We start from the raw sequence: 8,200 nt of genomic DNA, 5'->3' as shown, positions 1-8,200 counted from the left end.
AAAGATAACTCAAACATGATTTTTCTTTGTCATGAGATTGTTATATTGTTATATTGTTCTCTTCCATACTGTAGTGTTTGATGCAGTGCATTCTGGGAAATGCATTTCAGACAGCCTATGTTTTAGGAGAATGAGTATAAAATTAAAAGAAAGTTTCAACCTTATGCTAAATGGTAGTGGTAACAATACATGATGTCAAAATTAACATTACTATGTTGATAGAATGAGTTGTGATAGCTTGAATGTGAGTGTAAGGCTATTATACCTTTTGGGGTAGTTTGGGTTGTTACAGAGTATCATAGTGAGATGCTCCTACCATCAGCTAGGGATTGTTCTGTACAGTGACATCAAATCATATCAAATCCAATTTTATTTGTCACATGTTTTGTAGACAACAGGTGTAGAATAAGAGTGAAATATCTAGAGTAGCAGAGGAGGCTGCTGAAGGTACTGCTTGCCGTGCGGTAGCTGAGTGAACAGTCTTTGACTAGGGTGGCTGGAGTCTTAGACAATTTGTAAGGCCTTCCTCTGACACCGCCTTGTATAGAGGTCCTGGATAGCAGGAAGCTTGGCCCCAGTGATGTATAGGGCCGTGCGCACTACCCACTATAGTGCCTTGTGGTCGGATGCCGAGAAGTTGCCATACGAAGCGGTGATGCAACCAGTAAGGATGCTCTTGATTCCAACTGCAGAACCTTTTGAGGATCTGAGGACCCATGCCATATCGTTTCAGTCTCCTGAGGGGGAATAGGCATTGTCATGCCCTCTTCTCAACTGTCTTGGTGTGTTTGGACCATGATACTTTGTTAGTGATGTGAACACCAAGGAACTTGCTCCACTACAGCCCTGTCGATGTGAATTGGGGCGTGCTCAGCCCTCCTTTTCCTGTAGTCCACAATCAGCTATTTTGTCTTGCTCACATTGAGGGAGAGGTTGTTGTCCTGGTACCACACTGCAAGGTCTCTGACCTCCTCCCTGTAGGCTGTCTCATTGTTGTCGGTGATCAGGCCAACCACCGTTGTGTCATTGGCAAACTTGATGGTGTTGGAGTTGTGCGTGGCCACGCTGTCGTGGGTGATGTGCGTGGCAGATGTGTTGTTGCGAATCTTTACCATCTGGGGGTGGCCCGTCCAGAAATCCAGGATCCAGTTCTAGAGGGAGGTGTTTAGTCCCAGGGTCCATAGCTTAGTGATGAGCTTTGAGGGCGCTATGGTGTTGAACTGTAGTCAACAAACAACATTCTCATGTAGGTGTTCATTTTGTCCAGGTGGGAAGGGGCAGTATGGAGTGCAATAGAGATTGTGTCATCTGTGGATCTGTTGGGGAGGTATGTGAATTGTAGTGTGTCTAGGGTTTCTGGGATTATGGTGTTGATGCTTGAAAAATGTAGGTATTACAGACTCCGTCAGGGACAGGTTGAAAATACCAGTGAAGACACTTGCCAGTTGATCAGCGCATGCTCTGCGCAAGCGTCCTGGTAATCTGTTTGGCCCTGCGGCCTTGTGAATATTTACCTGTTTAAAGGTCTTACCCACATAAGCTACGGAGAGCGTGATCAAACAGTCGTCCAGAACAGCTGGTGCTCTCATGCATGGTTCAGTGTTATTTGGCTCGAAGCAAGCATAGAAGGCATTTAGCCTTCTTCTGTCTGGTAGGCTTGTGTCACTGGGCAGTTTGCGGCTGGGTTTCCCTTTGTAATCCGCAATAGTTTGAAAGCCCTGCTACATCCGATGAGCAGAGACGGTGTAGTAGGATTCAATCTTAGTCCTGTTTGGACGCTTGCCTGATGGTTTGTCAGAGGGCATAGAGCGATTTCTTATAGAGCGTCTGGATTAGTGTCCCGCTCCTGGAAAGCAGCAGCTCTAGCCTTTAGCTCAGTGCAGATGTTGCCTGTAATCCATGGCTTCTGGTTAGGATGTGTACGTACGTGCGTAGTGTCACTGTGGGGACGATGTCGTCAATGCGATTATTGATTAAGCCGGTGACTGATGTCATATTCTCCTCAATGCCATCAGATGAATTCGCTTCTGGGTGAGCATTCGCTTGTTTTCTTATGGCCTTACAGCTCGTTGAGTGCGGTCTTAGTGCCTGCATCGGTTTGTGATGGTAAATAGACAGATACGAGAAATATAGATGAAAACTCTCTTGGTAAATAGTGTGGTCTAGAGCTTATCATGAGGTACTCTACCTCAGGCGAGCAAAACCTCAAGACTTCCTTAGCGCACCAGCTGTTATTGACAAATAGACACAGACCACCACCCCCCGGTGGTTGCTGTTCTGTCTTGCTGATGCATGGAAACTCAGCCAACTCTATATTTTCCAAGTCCTCGTTCAGCCACAACTCGGTGAAACATAAGATATTACAGTTTTATGTCCCATTGGTAGGATAGTCTCAAATTGAGCTCATCCAGTTTAATCTCCAATCATCGCACGTTCACTAGTAGGACGGATGGTAACGGCGGATTATCCACTCACCAACAAATTCTCATCAAGCACCCAAATCTGCGGCCTCTGTATCGGCATCTCCTCTTCATGCGAATGATGGGGATTTGGGCCTGGTCCGGGAGGTGTAAATCTTTCACCTCCAAATCATTAAAGAAAAAAATCTTTGTCCAGTCGGAGGTGAGCATTCGCTGTTCTGCTGTCAAAAAGCAATTTTCAGTCATAAGACATGGTGGCAGAAACAATATGTAACTATAAATAGTTGTTTTTGGAAATGGACTCCTTCACTTGGTGCTTCCTCTCATGCTGGTTCCACATGAAGGCCCGTAGAGACTGACCCAGATCAGCAATTTCTGGTGGCCTAGGCTCTGTGCCTGGCCCTGCCCCGTTCCTGGCGCCACCATCATTCTCCTTTTCTCCCTCTGGATTCCTATACTCTTCTTCAACCTCACAGAACTCCTGCTCCGGCTGTTCTCCTGATTCAGCGCGGCTGTTCTCCGTCAGCGTGCTCCTGGTGCTAACCTTCTTCTCATTCTAGGTGGCCCCCTGCTGGCCTGGGACCACTGCTGCCACCAAATGTAGAAAAGTAGAATGTTGAGGGCCTGGGGAGATGTCAGGGAAGCGCAGGACAACAAAGTTCTTAGTGTCATGGAAATATCACGCATGGGACACTCAAAGTCAATCTGAAATTAATCATAATTTATTAATAGTAAACTGGAGAGGTTCCAACAAACCTGATGCACCATAGTGAACGTCTGTCATGAGCTCCCCCTGGGGCAGTCCCGTTAGATCCCTTATATACAGACAACTTATATTTGCATTATTTAGCTTATTCATTCATAATTAATTCATCATTAACGCTTGCTTCACCCAATACTGGGTCACACATGTGCCAGACCAACACCTCACGAGGCATCTTCTCTCTAAACTGAGACCTTGAAACTGAGATATCTTTCATCACAAATTGCAGATACTGATAGTGAGGGTTCGTTCAATCAGTCACTTGCATGAACACAGAAAATGGTTATCAGAAAAGCACAAACATAGAACACAGAAATTGGTAAGAAGAAAAGCTACAACATAACATTTTCCATCACATTAGTTTTATATTTAATTTATTTGCACCAAGCGAAGGAGTCCATCTCCAATAACAACTATTTACAGTGAAAATCTCCACCAAAAAAAGATCATTATTTCAAAGGTCACTCAGTATGTACAAATCTATGTCCCAGTCATTGTTGGGACAGCCCCTTCCTCCTCAAGGTCTGCAACAGACTTCTTAAATATCAGAGTAAGACGTGTAAACGTGATGATGTTTACACAGAACGTGCTGACTTCACCTTTCCTATAACCACTGCATTTGACCGGCAGCCATCTGTTTACTTGCCGCATTCAAAACAACTGAGAACTCTGAAAAATACAAGGTCAAATCATGACGTCAGTGATCTTCAGGTCGGAGCTCTAGAAAGAGTTCAGAGTTCCTGAGTTGAAATTCCGAGTTGGATGACAGTTCAAATCGATTATCCAAGTCGGAGCTCGTATTTTTCTGAGTTCCCAGTTGTTTTGAGCGCAGAAACTATTCGCAGTGGAGGCTACCCAGAAGTGTAAGCGCAGGTGTTTGTTATACAGAAATACTTTGGCTATAAACTTTAACAAAACAGGGAACTAGTCACAGTGCGATGTCGGCGCAAAGCCTCTTCATCACACTCCCATAGTGGGTCTCGAACGTAGGCCACCAGCACCGATTACAAATGCCCTAACCACTGTCCCATTAACAGGGGTGGACTGGGACAATAATTCGGCCCTAGCATTTTATCCACACCATCCCACATCACTGCACCCGCCACCAACTCACCCCCAGTCATACACACACACACACCCCATTCCCAAACACACACCCTGACCCTACACACCATACTTATACACATGCAATAATGCTGACACATAACATTGTCAGTACAGCGTTTCTCAACCAGTTCTATACTAGTGACTGGCAAAACATGGTCCTCCTTTTAACCAGCTGTTTAAAACAAATACAATACGTAAAAACACCACTGGAGATAAAACTCACCACTATAATGGTGCTTCTGCTCTAGTCATTTTGTTTGCCGACCTGTTGTGCTGTCTATCTGTCTCCGTATCTTCTCTGCGGTCACTCGGTGCTTCTTCTTGTTCTGTCTGTCTGCGTTATAAACACCAAGATAACTACTTAGGCTATATTGCAAATGCATGCCTGTCATATGTGTTAATTACTTTTAACAGGGCTGCAGGCTAACAGTTTCCCGCAGCAGCCTGTGATTTGGTCAGACCCAAATCATGAGTAATCATCTTGGAGTGTATTTCATAGTACTTTATTAAAAAGTGTAATAAATAGACTACCGGGGTATTCAATAAATACGTTGTTTCATCTAACACGTCCAAGCATGTGTTAACGCACAACCTAATCCAGGGATTGTCTTGAATATTGGGTTGACAATTAGACTACAGTTGCTATATTCTACTGTCAAAATAGGGCTCCAGATTTTCCAGATTTTTTGGGGGAGGGATCAATAACGATAAATTGCATACATCTTTATGTGCACTAACTAATATCGTAGGCTAATTCATTTGGGGTTCAACACCTGAGGTAGTGGAAACTCAAAAAGCATTATCTAGATTGCTAACTATAAATACAATACCCACTGCTAGTAGCCATGTATTCATCCAACAGTCAATTTAAAGTGTCCTAAAAAAACTTTGCAGTTGTATGCTACTTCCCATGACACCTAATAGGCTTTGCTCTTTCGCACATGTCGCCTACAGAAAGCTGAGACTCACCTCTCTTCGACAAGGACAAGGACAAGAAGCTTCCAAAGCTGTGTTTACCCCGCAGTTGCATTTTGAAATGTTATTTGATCAGAACACATTTTTCTCCCGAACGCATCACTGTTTGACCGAATCATAGGAAGTTGAGTGAGGTGACAACGTAGAATGTGCTCTTTCTAAGTTTATAGGCACTTTTTTTTTTACAATCCATGATCTTGGCTGTCTAACTGATAACAGAGGATGAATGTGAGTTTGCATGACCTTAGCTCAGCCAATCAGAAAACTGGGCCACTATATTAACAGGCTCATGGGATGCCGGCTATGTCATATTTTTCATATTTTTATTTTTTTTATGTTTAAAAACCAAAACAATTGTTAATTTTCAACCACAGCCCCCAACAAATAAAATGGTACAGCCAATCTGGCATTTGCCTGAATTGCCAGATGGCCAATCCACCCTGCCCATTAAAGCTGTACACATACATAGGTTTGGTTTGCTCCTACCAGAACTCGGCTAGGCAAAGTGAACGTCTGTGCTTGCATACTCCCTTAAAATATACAAATACCTTTGATTGAAAAACAAGAAAAAATTGACAATATTACTGTTTGTTCCTCTTGAGATGCCGTAGCCAGTACACTTCCTCAGAATAGTGAGAATGAATCTAAGATAACTGAAGAAATCTGTTTTTAATTTGAATGTTTTTGCCGAGGTCTTAGTTGCACAATTTTGCATCTCGCTAAGATGTTTGGAGCAGTATTTCAGTGAAAATTTGTCGTCTATCGTTGAATGACAAACACTTCGTTGTAGAATCCCTACTGTTGACCAATGAAGTGACGTGGACTTCGGCTACCGAACTTTGGCTTGCCTCAAGAAAAAGGCTGTGTTCCAGAGCATCAAATCCATGATGTATTATGGGTAACTGGGTGACTGATTGACTTATGGGTGACTTATGGGTGACTGACTGACTTACAAATAATCATGAGAAGTTATTTATGATGCAAGGTGCAATGTCAAACAGCCGAACACCAAAACGTTACAAAATGTTATCATACTATATAGGCTCTGTCGAGAAGCAACCCCTAACCCCTTCTCCCTAGGCACTTCTGTAGATTTGAAACAACTGGATAGGTCTAAGCGATAGGGTGAATGCACTTTGAAATAAATCTAAGGTCTGTTAAAAGTACACATGAAAAACTATTTTATTATAAGCTGGCAAGCATAGCTAGCACACAGAAATCTGTAGTGGTAGCCAAAGTGATTTTTTACTCTAATTCAGTTGATTGGTAATGATGACATACAGTACATTTGGGAAAGTATTCAAACCCCTTAACTTTTTCCACATTTTGTTACATTACAGCCCTATTCTAAAATGTATTGTTTTTTAAAAATTCTCATCAATCAACACACAATACCACATAATGACAAAGCAAACACAGTTTTTTAAATTATTTTGCAAATGTATTCAAACTAAACTTAAATATCATATTTACATAAGTACTCAGAACCTTTAGTCAGTACTTTGTTGAAGCACCTTTGGCAGCAATTACAGCCTCGAGTCTTCTTGGGTATGACACTACAACTTGACATACCTGTATTTGGGGAGTTTCTCCTATTCTTCTCTGCAGATCCTCTCAAGCTCTGTCAAGTTGGATGGAGAGCGGCGCATCAATAGATGTTTGATCGGGTTCAAGTCCGGGCTCTGGCTGGGCCAATTGTCCCGAAGCCAATCCTGCGAAGAATGCTCCTGCGTTGTATTGGCTTAGGGTCGTTATCCTTTTGAAAGCTGAACTTGTCATGTGCCTTTTACTGAGGAGTGGCTTCTGTCTGGCCACTTTACGATAAAGGCCTGATAGTTGAAGTGATCCAGAGATGGTTGTCCTTCTGGAAGGTTCTCCCATCTCCACAGAGAAACTCTGGAGCTCTGTCAGAGTGAACATCGGGTTCTTGGTCACCTCCCTGACCAAGGCCCTTCTTCCCCTATTGCTCATTTTGGCCAGGCGGCCAGCTCTAGGAAGCGTCTTGGTGGTTCCAAACTTCTTCCATTTAAGAATGTTGGAGGCCACTGTGTTCTTGGGGACCTTCATTGCTGCAGAAATGTTTTGGTACCCTTCCCCAGATCTGTGCCTCGACACAATCCTGCCTCGGAGGTCTACGGACAATTCCTTCGACGTCATGTCTTTTTTTTTTCTCTGAATATACTGTCAACTGTGGGACCTTATATATACAGGTGTATGCCTTTCCAAATCTTGTCCAATAAATTGAATTTACCACCGGTGGACTCCATTCAAGTTGTAGAAACATCTCAAGGATGATCAATGGAAACAGGATGCACCTGAGCTCAATTTCGAGTCTCACAGCAAAGGGTCTGAATACTTATGTAAATAAGGTATTTCTGTTTTTTAATTTTATTTTATAAATTTGCCCACATTTTTCCCCTTTGTCATTATGGGGTATTGTGTGTAGATTGATGAGGGAAAATGATTTTTTAATCCATTGTAGAATAAGGCTGTAAAGTAACAAAATGTGGAAAAAGTCAAGGGGTCTGAATACTTTCCGAATGCACTGTAAACGTATTGGGGTTGACATCGATACAAGCATTATACTATACTATACAAGCGCGAAAAGACACTCTAGCGTGCTCATACAACAGACTGTTTATAAATACGAGCACATAACAACTTCTGCATAAGCACTTGTGCAACCAATACAATAATAACTGCTTTGAGCCACAGCTTGTTCTAGCTACATTAAATCTAATCACATCCTCTTTTTTTTTGCGAGACAGTGTGGTATTGACAATCCTCACGATCAAGTGAAGAATATTCCAGTGTGACCCCTGCCTGTGCCACATCGTTCAGTGTGAGCAACACTACGTTTGGCAAGACAAAAAAAACTACAGGAATGATGGTTGTTTAATGTGAAAGGCTCAGCAATTTTAGGATTTTGAAAGTG

Source organism: Oncorhynchus kisutch, linkage group LG30, assembly GCF_002021735.2.
Source record: "Oncorhynchus kisutch isolate 150728-3 linkage group LG30, Okis_V2, whole genome shotgun sequence".
Taxonomy (NCBI): domain Eukaryota; kingdom Metazoa; phylum Chordata; class Actinopteri; order Salmoniformes; family Salmonidae; genus Oncorhynchus; species Oncorhynchus kisutch.
Note: the sequence above shows the minus strand (reverse complement) of the source record.